Raw genomic sequence first — 16,480 nt, forward strand, 5'->3', positions numbered from 1 at the left:
TTTAAAATAATCAGCAAGAAAAAGATACAGTTAATATAAACGCACTCCACATATTATGCACGGCCATCTTTAACTCCAGGCCGCGGCTTTCGAAGTGCAACATCGCAAGTAGGGTTTTAGCGGCTGTTTATTTGGATGCAGCTGATGGTATTTTTGTGTATGTTCTTAGGAATATGAAAGCTTGGTTACTGGGCTATAAAAATATTGACTCCACTTTGTACAAAAATAGTTTTTCAATTTAAATGTTGTTTTGGTTTTTAATTCTATATGTTGTATTTTCAATCTTTTAATAAATTTATGTTCATAAATTTAAAATTAATAATACGTGAATTAATAAACTGGTGTCACCTGTCTGCTATGTTATCCTATTAGTCTGGGCGTCATCTTTTTGGGATTTGGAAATTCGGGTGGACAAAGGTTTTTTTAACTGATTTTGATTCTGTTTTTTGCACTGAATATGAATATGCCGGGTGCAACCTACGATATTAGCTACTTCCCCATAGAGAATCGCTAAAATAACCCGAAAGGGATAACTGTAATACAACTAACTAACGAATCAAATCGTATACTAAATTGTCATTCGTCCACTTATCTACATTAGACTTACTTGCTCAACCGGAAATGTTCAAATTCAAATGAAAGAAAAAAAACTATGTTCGCTTTACAGACAACTCCATTCACTACTTAACCGTAATTTAAATCAACTGAGTGATAGCAAAGCGGGCGAATGCTGTGTACGTGTAGTACAAGCCAAAGGGGCAATCTACTTGAATGATTATTAGCCACTCCTCGAACCCAAGTAATAAGGGAAGCGATTCGCAGCTATGGTAAGAATATTTCTATCTGACAATTATAGTCAGAGAGGGGAAACGGAAGCGTTTAAAAGATCGCTCGAGAAGGAGTTAAAGGAAGGATTGAGATTTTTACAAAATTCATGTAGGATGAAACGGGATTTTCTCGACCTGAAAAGTAGGATTTTTTGCCACGATTTTGGCCATTAGTATTAAACCCATAAACATGCATTTGATATAGGGAAAATAGGGTTTTCGTTATTTAGGTTGTAAATGGTACTGAACATGTATTTCATATTTGAGTTAAAAGAGTAGAATGACGTTCCCTGTGTGACTTAATGACTTATTAATGACTTGGCACCATTAGTGAATCCCCGTTGAGGGCGAGATCCCAAATATAAGGGTGAGAAAGTCGTGGCATCAGCGAATACAATTTTTATTTCACAAGAATTAATGCCAAATGCCTTCATTTTAGCGAATTTCCCATATAGGGATTAAGCCATTGCCGTACGTCTCATGGTAGATTTGGACTCAGGACCGATTTACTTTTTTGTTTCGAGGTCACCAGAGGCAAAAAACACCAACCATTCGCATTCATATATGTATATATTTATATATGTCTTTTTTTAACAGAGGGCTAGGCTTACAAGTTACCATTGGATTGCATCGCAGCTAGAACAGCTTATTGTGCACCCTCGTTCACAGATCCTCATTCTCCGTCAAATCTCAGGTCCTTGGTGAACCGTGAGAGCCTTTTAACTATGGTAACCTGTTCTTCCCTTTGATCTCCTATCAATAGGCCAAGGGATCTCATATGCAGACCTTGTAGGGCTGGGCACATAAATATACCTTCACAGCTTTCACAAGGTCTCTGGCTGGGGCAAGCCGTAGCGAAATTTCCCTGAAAGGACTCAGCTCTTGAACTTGCTTGACCAGCCAATCCTTTGTGGCTGCGTCAGCACAGCCTCCACCTTTCTTCCTGGAGGCTTCATTAGAGTCAGCTTTGGGGGTACCACTCTTGCCCTGCTTTTTCCCAGCATCCTAGTTCCCGGAGGAACTGGCTTTGCAGGGAGCACCTTTTCGCCTTTGGCTAAAGCATCCGCTATCCTCCATCTTTGCAATTCGCCCCTGATAAGTCGTTTGTCGTTCCTTTCCGGTTTCTGCGAGCTTGTCGTCATCGTCAGATTTCAGTAGACCTTCCTCCTCCATTTGGGTCAGTTTGTCTACATTGTTCTCACGAATACCGGGTATCTAAGTCTATATATGTGTCTGTTAGCACGATAACTCGAGCAAAAATAATACGATTTTGATTAAATTTTGTATGAAAGTGTAAACCTACAATTCATACGAACGAGTTCGCGAACCAGGACTATGGGACTAAGGAAATGGGGGTTTATAGGGGATTTTATGGGATAAAAATGGGGTTTTCCCATTTCTCAACCTAAATTCATACAATTTTGCAACAATCCTGATAAAATACTGTACTGTACCACCAAACAAACTGTCGCTGTCAAACTACTTATTATATAGCTCGCCCAGCTTATAGTGCTCGCCTCACAATCTAAAAGTAGTTGGTTCGATCCTGTCAGTAGCTTTTTGATGGTTCGAAACTGGACCAGCTGTTTCTGATCATTTGGCTTATAAATGGTCTGGTCTTGGCTAATGAAACAGCTGATCACAGTCAGTTAACTAAGCTACACTTTCATCTAGCTACATTTTACATCCATTCTTCACTCATAATATTTGGATTAAGATACCCGCCTAGGAACCGTCCCCATCGCAATTGATAATTGTCCTGTAATTCAAAAAGTAGACAAAATTAAATATTTTAGATTGCACTTAAAACATCTGTGCGTGTGTTTTAAGCCGAGTTTGAGTGAATGATATCTTCATTACATTAACAATGTCATATTTATTTACTATTCAATTAACAGGAGTGTCTAAATTTGATGCTACAAGGAGGATAATCAAGGGAGTTTTTAGCAATATACAGGGTGGCTGAAAAGTAACTTGCACCCCCCTTAACTTTTCAACCATTTGAGATATTTGAAATCTGTTTGCCGCAACCTTCTTAGGTATGAGCGGCTACAATAATTATGGTAAATTTTGAAAATTTTGCCCCTAGGGATAATGGGGTAGAGGGTAGCTCAAAGTTTTCAAATGACAAGTATAGTCGAGTTTGGTATCATTTTACAGGTATTGACGAAACATACAAATTGACACAAAGAAAACCAAAATCGCTCCACTAATCGAAACTTTCAAATAGCAAGTATAGTCGAGTTTTGCATCATGTTACAGGTCTTGACAAAACATAACAACTAACATAAAGAAAATTGAAATCGGACCATTAATAACAAAATGGCAGTTCAAAATTACTTTTAATAACCCTTGTCTTAACCATTTTTAGCTGCCATTTTGTTATTAATGGTCCGATTTCAATTTTCTTTATGTTAGTAGTTATGTTTTGTCAAGAACTGTAAAACGATACCAAACTCGAATATACTTGTTATTTGAACATTTCGAGCTACCCCTTACCCCTACTACCCCTAAGGGCAAAATTTTTCAAAATTGACCATAATTATTGTAGCTCCTCATACTTAAGAAGGTTGCCGCAAACAGATTTCAAATATCTCAAATGTTTGAAACGTTAAGGGGGGTGCAAGTTACTTTTCACCCACCCTGTATAAACAGCTTAGTACTGTATAAAATAAACAAATTTACCAACTTTGATCAAAATATACCCACAAACAAGCAAACAACAGTTTCTCCATAAAAATAACATGGGGATTTCAAATTTAAATTGTTTTTATATTTTATCCGTACAATTGGACACAGAAACACTTCTATAATAAGTTATTATTTTGTTTGTATATTCTATTTATTTCTATATTAAGATAAATTGTCAATGCTCGTTCAAACTGTAATTTATATATATATATATATATATATATATATATATATATATTAAAAAGGAAACAAATAATTGAGCATATTAAAGAGTTTTTCATCACTCTGTATTTGAAAATAGCCCATTTCCATTATGATATCCATTCTGATATCTTAGAAAATCTTCAATTTCCATACACCAGATAGTGATCAGCTGTCTTTTCCTGAAATGAACAATTCTTTCGCTACACAAACAGTACTTCGCTCGGCATCAACAAAGTTACAATCTGCTGAATTTTACACAAATATTAATCGTACCCCCGTGTCGTGTTTAGATTAGAAATACCCCCGCCGCAGAAAACCTGCAGACTAAGCAAATTTCCATTTGCCTGATTATCAATAAAAAAATAAACTTTTATTCAGTTGGATTTACACTAAAATGTCTCCTTAAAAATATCACATTTATTCCCTATTTAAATACAATTAGTTTAACGAGTATTTAGGTTTGCTGCAAAAGGGTGGATAAAATGTGTTTGTTGTTGTAAAATGTTAATAGTTAGTAAGAAATTAATGTAGATTCCAAATTTGATCAAAATATGTTCAAACAACCAAACTACAACAATTGACTTATTCCTCATGAGAATAACATGGAATTTTAAATTTACAATTTTTTTAAATTTTCTCTGTAACCATTAGGCACATAATAACGCTTCAACATACAATATTATTTGTTTTTTAAGGCCTACAAAATGGGTTGGAAATCAATTGTGAAATTTTGTGTTTTTAGGGCCAAAAATGGGAAAAGCCTTTTTTTACCCCCATAAAACCCCCCACAAATCTCCGGTCCCATAGCCCCATCAGGCTGGTTTGCGAACTCGTTCGAATAAATGTAGGTTAACACGTTTATACCAAATATACCAAATTTCATCAAAATCGGATCATTTTTGCTCGAGTTATCGTGCTTACGGATAGATTTGAACGGATGGTGTTTTTGGGCTCTAGGGACCTCAAAACGAAAAAGTTAATCGGTCACGGGTCCAGGTCTTACCATGAGTACTACGGTAATAGCTTATTTCCTATATTGGAAATTCGCTAAAATGAATATATTAAGAAATATCAGATAATTATGTTAAGTTTTATGAAGTATTTTTTTATCGTGATAAAAAGTATCGTTCAATACTCGTCACGAAAGTCCCATTTCGGTGCGAGATAGTGTTTTTTACATGCGAGTCAATAGTAGTGAAATATACCATTTGCACGGTAATAGGTTATGGAGGAAATAAACAAATGTAAATATTGTAAAAAAATGTAAAAATGGAAATTAAGTAAACTGTTGTAGTTTGGTTGTTTATTGATAGTTGTTGATCAAATTCGGCAAATTTATTTGTTTCACCTTATGCTATTAAAATTGGCCGAAAACACTTCGGTTTACCTTCTCGCTTTACCTTCTCTATAGCACTAAACTCAAGTACTCTTAAAATCTAGAGTTATTTAATTATGAAATAAAAATGCCTATGACTTGATTATGGAAATATTTTAGTATGAATCCAATCCAATGCGTCGAATTTAAACTCACTTAGGCTGCAGGTTTGCTTTGACGGGGTATTTCAAACTTCAAATAAGTATAGGCCTACCTATTTAGTTATATTCAAGACATTCTAATGAAATGTTGCTGGTCGAAAGTGATGTATATATGAGCATACTGATCCCTAAAAAGGTCGTTCCTCATATGTTAAAGATAAGTTACAATTGTTTACTATATTTACATTGAATATTTGTATCGTAATACATCATCCATACAAGAAGCAGTCTAATTTGTTTTTTTTTAAGAATGTTGTTTTTGTAACTTGACTAATTTATCAGAGAGATTGGGTCAGTTATCATGTATGTTGTTGTACAGCCATAAGACTAACTAACACGTTTTATCCATGGTACAGCTAAGAAAGATTTAATTAGGTGTCCTACTTCCTCCGATTCATTACGTGCTAATTATTTATTCCATCATTAAAATTAATTTGGAATAGAACATTTATATTAATCGTCGAAGCGTGAGCGTGATTTTTATGTATTATAAGCCAATCTTCGGCCTCAAGTAAGAGACACGAATCTCGGCTTCTCAAAGAATGCTCAATTCACTCTGCTCCTTTGCAGGTGAAGCAGCAAGACGTAAGCAGGCAGACGAAGACACTCAGCAAGTTACCGCTCTGCGAAGTCTTCTAGAAGCTCTGCAAAAATCACTGCGAGAACCAACGCCTGTAGAGGCTTTTTCGTTAACCGAAACGACTTTAAAACAGGAGGAAATACATAATATTTTGAGTGGTTACCTTTTATTTCATAAATTAAAAGTAAGGTTTGTTTATTTATGCTTTATACAATTTAAACTATTCAAAATTATGTACCACTACTGTGATAGATGAAGGGATCGATGTCCCTGCTATCTAGTGGTGACTAGACGAACTGATTGAACCTGAGCTCATCCTCACGCCTATTTACAGTTTGAAGGCGTTACACTTTAACTATTTGTACAACAATCAGAGAAGGCGACTTTCAAGGACTTTCCTATTTACAACTCTTGATTTGTTATTTAATATGTATACGTCATAGCTATTTTTGCTTTCACCTGAAGTAAAAAGCTAAATGGTCTGTCACTACTGTTTGGTTTATATTTCATTTAAATGTAGATAGTCAATGGTGATAGTAATATAAATAAATAATTATTAATAATATTATAGTATACATTTTGGAGCACGGACCTGAGGATTCGTAGAAAATGAAATAATAACAGTACCGTATAAACCTTAAAAAATATTCACACTTACTTCTAACACGCCACAATATGTGTTATACATGGAAACATACTTCGATAAACTTTACTTTTACATTCTAAATTTAAGTATTAACTATAGTTTTAGATGTTTAACTTTGTCACCCAAACAATTGCCGTTTTTTGGAAAAAAAAGTACAAAAAACATCTTGGTGTAGAGAATGGGAGTATTTGGGACAAAAGTGCAATTTAGTTTTCAAGATCTCGATCCGGAAAGGTTGAAACAGAATAATTGGCGGGTTTTAGCCCAGTATTTTAGTAGTGCTTGGAAATATCGGTGGGACATGAATTCAATTTACAGATTTAATTTTGTTCATCAAATTATTATTTTAAAATCATGAGACTCGCTGGGAATCGAACCGATCTATTTTATAAAAATTAATATTGCTTTTATTTTATGATAAGATAGTTTACGAGCTGAATTTAAATAAAACATATATCGTTATTTGAATAATGCATAGTTAAATAGGTACTTAATGTTACAGTTTTTAAATATACTCTTTCACAACAGGGTGCCAACCAAATAGACGATTTTTTGTGTGTTTTTTTTATTGCTGTAAACGAATTGTGAAAAATAAAGCATGTTTTCTTCTTTTCAAGTATAAATTACCTCGTCAAGTAATCCTAATGTTGTTGATGTTAGGTTAACAACCTACATGTTTCACCGTTAGTAGGCATCGTCAGAGTAAAAAACATAACACCATTACTGTCACACTTACACAATAAATAAATAGAACGAACGTAGCCTACATTTAGATAGACATATCTCATGACGCGGACGGTCCCGGCGCAGGTAGTATTTTCTGCAGAGTCTCACTTTCCTTATTGTTGTCCACGTTATCATTAGGACAAAGGTCAGGGGGTCGGTTAATTTAGTTTCTTAAAACATTGAACATGTGAACGGAACTGAACTGAACTGCAGTTATTCATTGAGGATATTGTGTCCACTGGCGGTGTTGTCGTGGTATTAGGAAGATTTCAAATCCTTCTAGCGTGTTAAATTTACTACCAAGCATACATGTAGCACCTCTAGACCGTCAGCAATCCCACTCATATTATGGTTTAGGTCGATTAAACGCCGGACAAACGCTGATTTTTGTTTGAGTGTGCGTGGTTTGGGCCTGTGTTCAACGTGTAATAAACCCACGACCCGTTTGCCCTACATATTTATTGGCTTGGGAAATTTTGGCATTTAATTTTGTAAACATCTGTCAGTAAAATTTTGTCTCTTGATCGGTCAGTTTGTGACAGAATGTTACGAGTACGGTTTGTAGATTAAAAGTTAAGTTTAGAGAATCAAAAGCAGGTGTGGTTACGTGGTGTTCCGTTCGAGAAATGACGAGTAATTGTAAAGAATCGATGGGTCGATCGTTGAAGAAGTGATATGTGTCTCCGAACATGTGTGAAACAACTCTACAGAAGTGAAGAAGAGAATAAGTAACTGCAAGAAGATGGCTCGAGAAGAAACAACCACTTTATCCGACATATAGCTATGGAATTGGAACCCTTCATAATAAAGGTAATGCGCAGATTCAATTATCATAATTTTATATTTGTTTTATAAAATTAAACTTCATTAACTCCTTTTAGCGAATTTCCCTATAGGGAAGTAGTTATTACCGTAGTATTCATGGTAACCCTGGGCCTGGGTACGATTTTTTTCGTTTTGAGGTCCCCACAGAATAAAAACACTATCAGTTAAATTATTTATATGCATTTATAAGTGAACTCGAGTAATTTTTGTCAGATTTTAATGAAATTTGGCTTGAAGGTGTAGGATGGGATAAACTTGAATAATTTCGCAAACTAGCAAGATTGGTCATGGGAACAAGGTGTTTTAGGGCGTTGAAATGATCAAAAATTGGTGTTTCCAAATGTTTACACTTAAAACATGCAAATGCCTGATTTTCAATACAACCATCGTTTAGAGCTTAGCTATTTGTTCTTACAAATAATTTCGAACATTGAAGCTTTGTTGTAAAATTAATTTTTAAGAAGAAAATCCCAAAACAGGACACTTTTCCATGTTATCCTTATAAATAAAAATAAAACTGTTGTAATATGTTAGCTTATGGATGTATGTTGGTCGAACTTGGCAAATTTACTTATTTCATCCTACACTACTACAATTTGGACAAAATCCCACTTTTTACCTTTCCTGTAGAAGCAAACATAGGTACTTATTAAATCTATGTTATTTAAATGGAGAATAAATATGTCTTGTTTATGGAAATGATCTAGGAGGAATCTTACCAGTATAATTATATGTTATTACAACTACAGTTCGCAACAGTTCGTCTAATTGCCGCTAGGGGTCACTAGCATTGGCGTTCGCACAGTTCGTCTAATCACCGCTAGATGTCTCCCGAGTTGAACTTTCAGTTTTAATATTCCATCGTAGTCTATTTATTTAACAATATTATTAATTCTATAAGGTGAAATTAAAAACTGAACCTTCCCAAACAAATAACCCGTATACTTAATACAAATAAATAGTATACTTAAAACGCGTCTTGCAGTCGCTGAACGAAGGGGGACAGACGATGAATGTGGTTATGGTTCAACCAGAGCACTTTGAGGTAACACGGTGGTGGTCCAAGATTAGACATTTCAAGTCAAGACAAAAGACAACCTTTGACTATACAGGGTGGAACAAAAGTGCCGGGACGGTTAAATATTTCAAGAAGTGAGCATGCTATACGCTACATCAGACATATTAATGACACTATTCCATTAAGATCCATTAAATATTGAATAGAACCTTTCCCAAACAAATAACCCCGACATATATTTAAAATACCCCCGCCGCAGCAAACCTACCGACTAAGCGAATTTCCATTTGTCTGAATTGATTTTCAGTTAAATATATTTTAATAACATTAGGTTTAACAAGCTTGTAGGTTATTAGCTTGTATTAAAGTGGCAAGGGGTGTTTTTATGTTAAGAAGACTTAAATATTTTGTTAGTGTAGAAGTTTTAAAGGCTGTGTACTTTGCTCATATTCATAGTCATCTATAGTATTGTATTATTGTTTGGGGTCACTCTAGTAATTTAAAAAAAACTCCTAATCTTGCAGAAAAGAGCAGTTTGAGTGATGCTTAATGTTAGATCTAGGACTCATTGTCAGCCTTTGTTTAGGGAGCATAAAATATTAACTGTTGTGTCTTTGTATATATTGGATTGTTTAATGTATATCAGAAATAACTTGGATGATTTCCCTACAAATGAATCTGTACATTACCACAACACCAGGCAGCACTCTTTTCTCAGAATAAACCAGTGTAATTTTAAGTCTACAATTGTAAGTTTTTGTGAGTTTTGGAAAAAAAGCTTTTAACTTGTTGCCGAGTAATAGCATATGTCTGAATTCTAAGTCTTTCAAGAACACCATAGTATCAATGTTATGTAATTTAGCTGTATACAATGTTGATGAATTTTTAGATCATCTAAGTTCCTTAAAATAGTTTTTAAATTTTTACCTCGACGTTGCTATACAATGTATTATTTGTTTTGGCAATAAATGATTTGATTTGATTTGATTTGATTTGATTTAGTTTTGGTTCTGAAGTTTTGTCAAGAACATAAGAGCTTCTGTTTCTGCAACTTCCTAGATACATAGAACCTTGTTGAACCGAAATAATTGGGACGGGGTAGTTCGGACTATTGAATGATTCGGATTACAGAACATATTGTCGTTTTTACATAACAGTAGCTGGAACGTGGCTTAAATGGATTTTAATTGTTACGGGAAAGGTGAAAAAATATTTATAAAATAAAATACAGTGGTAAACATAGTGAATAAGCTGTACTGTATATTACAATAGAAACAATTACGGTGTGTGTATCTATAAATACAGTATACAATAAAGAACTACTGTACTGTGTATATAGCACAGAAATTTGGCGTTCGGCTTAGTGGACTTCGGATTACAGGGGTTCGGATTAAATAGGTTTTAGTTTATCGTCTTTTAGAGAAAATTAACCAAAATGAATATGTGATTTGATTACCAGCTTTCTTCTCAGACTTTTTGGGATAATAAAAACCCCATTCCGGACCAGAATTTCAACATCCAAAATAGATATATCGGAGAGTACACTCCAACCGGTGATACAGAAGAAAAACATGCAAATAGTAGAAAAAAGCAAGTAGTAGTAGTAGAAAAAAATACAAAATTTGATCAAAATTCACCATAAACAAGCAAACTGCAACATTTTTCTTTTTGGGAATTTTATATATTTTTGTTATAATTTTCGCCTTTACCGTACAACAATGCTTCAACATACAAAGCTATTTTTTAGGTCTACAAGATGGTCGTAATCAAAAATTGGGCACTTTCTTGTTTTAAGGGTTATTTTAACATTTCACAACCCCAAAGTACCCCGTTCCTATAACCTGATGTTGCTGGTTCGCGAACTAATTCAAAGTCATACTGTTTTACACCTTTAAGTCAAATTTCATCAAAATTGGACCAAAGTTACTTGAGTTATAGTATTCACGGGCATATAAAATACATATACTGTATAAACATTTGAATGAATAGTGTTTTTAGGTTTAGCCTCTGGGAATGTCAAAATCAAAAAGTAAATTGGTCCCGGGCCCAGGTCTTACCGTGCCACCTACGGCAATGGCTACTTCTCTATCGCTAAAATAATCCGAAAGGGATCACTTTAACACAACTAACGAATGAAATCGTAGTAAATTCAAATTGTAATTCTTTCATTTATCTTTGACTTATCTAGGCATATTAGGAAAGTTAGCAGAAAGTTTAGGTACAGTCCTAATCATCACTTTTATTTATGTTTTTTGGGTCGCTGAACACGAATATGAGGTTTGCTGACAGATATTTTGCCTGGAACATTGGTTATTTTGTGAAAAACCTTAAAATTTGGGCACTTAATTTTTTTTTTCGGGAAAATCTCGGTAAGTATGGGTTTTTGAGAAAATCCTGCTTTGTAAAATTAAAGATGACAAAATTTACTACAAGTTTCCTATACAATGTTTGTTTCTACGACGAACCGTTTCGCCACTAGAGCACACTAAAAAAGGCCAGAAGTACGAAAAATGAAAAACATTGCTAAATGTTGCCGTTTTACATTACGTTTCCATGGAAACAACCCATGTTACAATAATTTTAACTATTTATTCATGATAACAAACTGAAACTCACTTAAAAATACCCCCGCCGCAGCAAACCTGCAGACTAGGCGAATTTCCATTTCCCTGATTGGATTTACACTAAAATGTCTCCTTAGAAATATCACATTTATTCCCTATTTAAATAAAAGTTTAACGAGTACTTAGGTTTGCTGCAACAGGCAGGGTAAAAAGGTGTTTTTTGTAAAATGTAATAATTTAGTATAAAATGAATGCATTTTCCAAATTTGATCAAAATATGTTCATAAACAAGCAAACTACAACAGTTTACGTAGTCTCCATTAGAATAACATGGGCATTTTAAATTTACAGATTTTTGGAATTTTCTCCGTAACCATTAGGCGCATAACAACGCTTTAATATACTAAATTATTTGTTTTTTAAGCTCTACAAAATGGTAAGGAAAGAAATTGCTAAATTTTAAGTTTATAGTTCATCTTGGGCCCATAAAAAAATGGATGGAATGCCAACCTTCATCCCGAAGAGAGTGAATTACATGATCCTACCAACCAACCTATTCATGAGGTTATTAACATTATAAAAAGAAAGATTGTCTCCATTTTCCACAATTTAATCCTAAAAGACGAGTATTTCTTTCAGGTGGAGTTTTGTGGTCAGAAGACACACTAGTTAGTTTATTAGTGAATTTCCCCTATAGGGAATAAGCTATTACCGTAGTACTCATGGTAAGACCTGGACCCGGGACCGATTTACTTTTTCGTTTTGAGGCCCCTAGAGACCAAAAACACCATCCGTTCAAATTCATATATGTGTCCGTTAGGGCGAGAACTTGAGCAAAAATCATCCGATTTTGATGAAAATTGGGACAAACGTGTAAACCTACGTCTATTCGAACGAGTTCGCGAACCAGCATGATCGGACTATGGGAACAGGGATTTAAGGGGGGTTTTATGGGGTAAAAATAGGTTTTTCCAATTTTTGACCCTAAAAACACAAAAGTTTACAATTTCTTTCCAAACCATTTTGTAGAGCTTAAATATTGAAGCGTTATTATGTGCCTAATGGTTACGGAGAAAATTCTAAAAATCAGTAAATTTAAAATGCCCATGTTATTCTTATGGAGACTACGTAAACTGTTGTAGTTTGCTTGTTTATGAACATATTTTAATCAAATTTGGAAAATGCATTCATTTCATACTAAATTATTACATTTTACAAAAAAAAACCTTTTTACCCTGCCTGTTGCAGCAAACCTAAGTACTCGTTAAACTTTTATTTAAATAGGAAATAAATGTGATATTTCTAAGGAGACATTTTAGTGTAAATCCAATCAGGGAAATGGAAATTCGCTTAGTCTGCAGGTTTGCTGTGGCGGGGGTATTTTTTAGTGTGCTTCAGTTTGTTATCATGAATAAATAGTTAAAATTATCGTAACATGGGTTGTTTCAATGGAAACGTAATGTAAAACGGCATCATTTAGCAGTGTTTTTATTTTTTTGTACTTCTAGCCTTTTTTAGTGTGCTCTAGTGGCGAAACGGTTCGTCGTAGAAACAAACATTATATAGGAAACTTGTAGTAAATTTTGTCATCTTTAATACGAAGCAGGATTTTCTCAAAAACCCATACTTACCGAGATTTGCCCGATAAACCAAAAAAAGTGCCCAAATTTTAAGGTTTTTCACAAAATAACCAATGTTCCGGGCAAAATATCTGCCAGCAAACCTCATATTCGTGTTCAGCGACCCAAAAAACATAAAGAAAAATTATGATTAGGACTGTACCTAAACTTTCCGCTAACTGTGACTTATATTCCTAATATGCCTAGTCTATTACTTGTTCAACCGGAGATGCTGAAATTCAAATAAGACAAACGGAAAACGGAAGGTATGTTATAATCATACCTATATTTATATTAGCATATCTATAGGTCTTAGCATACCTATGCTAATTATAATCATAAATTGCCCAAAGTTGCACTACAAATGTTTTTGAGTTGAATATGGTGTTTTGGCAATATTTCATCAAGTTAAAATATATATGAGTATCTCATGGTCATCAGATTGGCTCTCCTATATACACATTGACTTACTATTACTTAGAGAATTCGTACCAAAGCCAGTAATTTAGCAGCTGAGCTGCCAGAGGAAGAAAGAGAAAAAGTCACTATGAACATAATGCTTATTATACACAATATAATGTGTCTTAAATGCATACTGATTTTAATCAAGTAATGCAGTGGTGAAATTATATTTAAACCTGATAGAATATCAGTATGCTGCATTTTAAATAAAGTAATTAATATTAATAATATTTTAAGTATCAAAATATAAGTCACAATGCACGATTTTATAATTTGTTGTAACAGTATCGATTGAAATTCAATACACCTATCTGCTTATATTATAAGAAGTAGGTACCTTGAAAATCCTTTTGCAATACTTCATTAAACTGTAATATTCTTTGCAACAAATAATACAAAATATAGGTAGGTAGTAAAAATAAAAAAATCCATTATATGGATTATTGTAAATTTATTTTTTACTATAATACATACTATATTTGCGGCTTGAATGAAAACACACGTAAAAAACTAACATTGATTTATTAAGGAACTGTAAATAAGAGAGAATGCATTTAGACTGTTAAAATTTTACATTAATCTATAACTAACTCCTATAACATTACCAACAAACCTAACTGAATCTAAGTTTATAACATATAAGCTTTGGCTATAGCAAAATGGTATGGTATGAGTTAAAACAAGTTTACTTTTTATATAGGTACCAACTTTATCAACTTTAATAACACAGTAATTTTAACACATATAAACGCACTTGCCATCGTATTGCGTTTTTCTGGCAATTAAAACCGCCTTTTTCAGGGCGTCCATTGTTAAACCAAAATCAAATTCAAGGAAAATTCCAGGTTCAAAATTAATGTTTTCCAGGACTAAACTTTGCCGCCCAAAATAACTCCAGCGTACTTCTTTACATCTGCTAGAACATTAAAAGCCCTTCGGTGAATTCTGTGATAATTTCTCGTGATCACAGTCACATCGGTGATATTATCTTAAATCGCGGCAAAATATGTTATTGTTGCGGGCTTAACAGGTTCTTTACAATAAAAACTTGGCGATTTTAAAATAACTATTTATTCACACTAATTATTATCTATTTACAAATATTACAATTGCCTAACACCTAATTAACCCTATCTAAACCTAGCTAAAGCCTATTCTAATTTACAATGTTTCTACTTACAGCTAGCCTCTACAGGATTTATCACTACTTCTGTCACAACACTGTCACTACACTGTCACTAGTGTCACTACACTGTCTCTACACCGTCACTACACTGTCACTGCCACTAGCACTAACACTGGTCACTAACACCGACGGGCGCTTGCTGCGACGATTCTCGGAAGGCTCAACTCAACTCAACTGCCGTGTGCCGGAAGACGGTCCCTTATATAAATTTACCGTGGAACATTCTGGAGACCCCTGGTATCCTAGACAAAGGTGTTTACGCCGTAGAAGTGTAGAAGGTTCTAGGGCCCCTATTGAGGTAGTACGTTGACATGGGTCTATTGTCTATCAGTGGTGCGCTAGGAGAAACCTGTGTAAACAAACAACCCTTTTGAGACGGCGCCTGGCTATTGTTGCGCGGGGCTCCTGACTTGTAACACTGCCCCCTCCTTAAGACTGTTCTGTCCCAGAACAGATTTCCCCTGAAGCTTGCGATCTTCTGGTCCACCGGAGGTTCCCCATGGGTTGTATACGCAGACCACAATGTCAATGCCAGTGTCCTCGAAAAGCTCCTGCACCATGTTTCTTACAGTCTTCCATTCCAGTCCGTCGTAACCACATCCCAGCCTTGGAATAGCAAGCTTTTTTATTCCAATCCCAAGGAGCTTGTCTCGCAGGTCTTGCAGGCTTTTCTTCAACGATTCGTAGGAGGGCTTCTGGCTTGACGCTTCCTTCGTAACGAGGTAGAACAAATGCTGTCCATTGCGCTTCAGGTGAAGGGTGGTGCCAATGGCGGGTCTCTGACGCTCAAGGTCTTCAGTCCCTCCAAACTTTTTCCTGAAGACTGTGGCTAAACCTCGCGACGCTCTCAGGTCTTCTGCTACGCAGTGGGCCAAGGCATAATCCACTGGCAAGGTGAAGAGGTCCTTATATAACAGTTTCAATTCCGCCTTTCCACGTTTCTCGGGCACGACGTCTCTTGGTTCGGTTGAGATGTTGCGAACTTGTTGTTCATCTTGTTGGCCGTGATCTCCTTTGTAGGGTGCAAGCCTGTTGAAATGGACTATTTTGGGTTTGCCATTTGGTTGCTTCTTAATCCGGTAGATGACGTCATTTAGACGGGAAATAACTTCATAAGGTCCTTCCCACGAGTTCTGGAGTTTTGGTGAATATCCACGACGCCTTCGGGGATTGTGTAGCCAAACGAGGTCTCCAGGTGTGAACCCTCCTTTCTCGGCCTTCACGTCGTACCTCTCCTTCATCCTGTCACATGCTCCAGATATGTTGCGACGAACTTTCTCATGTATCTCGTCCATCCTCTTCCGCAGGTTGGATACGTAGTCCTCGCCAACCACACATTCATCTGGCTTCAATCCATACTGCAGGTCGCATGGAAGACGGAGCTCTCGGCCGAAAACTACGTTGGCTGGAGTCTGGCCGGTGGTTTCGTTGACAGAACTCCTATACGCAAGTAGGAACAGGTGCAGGTATTGGTCCCAGTCCCGCTGATGTTCGGAGACAACTTTTGACAGATATCTTCCCATCGTCCTGTTCATGCGTTCTACCATGCCATCTGACTGTGGGTGCAGAGGTGTTGTTCGAGTCTTCCGGATACCA

The sequence above is a fragment of the Macrosteles quadrilineatus genome, unplaced genomic scaffold (assembly GCF_028750875.1).
Source record: "Macrosteles quadrilineatus isolate MER2022 unplaced genomic scaffold, UCM_ALF_1.0 Scaffold_7__1_contigs__length_78375512, whole genome shotgun sequence".
In the NCBI taxonomy this organism is placed as follows: domain Eukaryota; kingdom Metazoa; phylum Arthropoda; class Insecta; order Hemiptera; family Cicadellidae; genus Macrosteles; species Macrosteles quadrilineatus.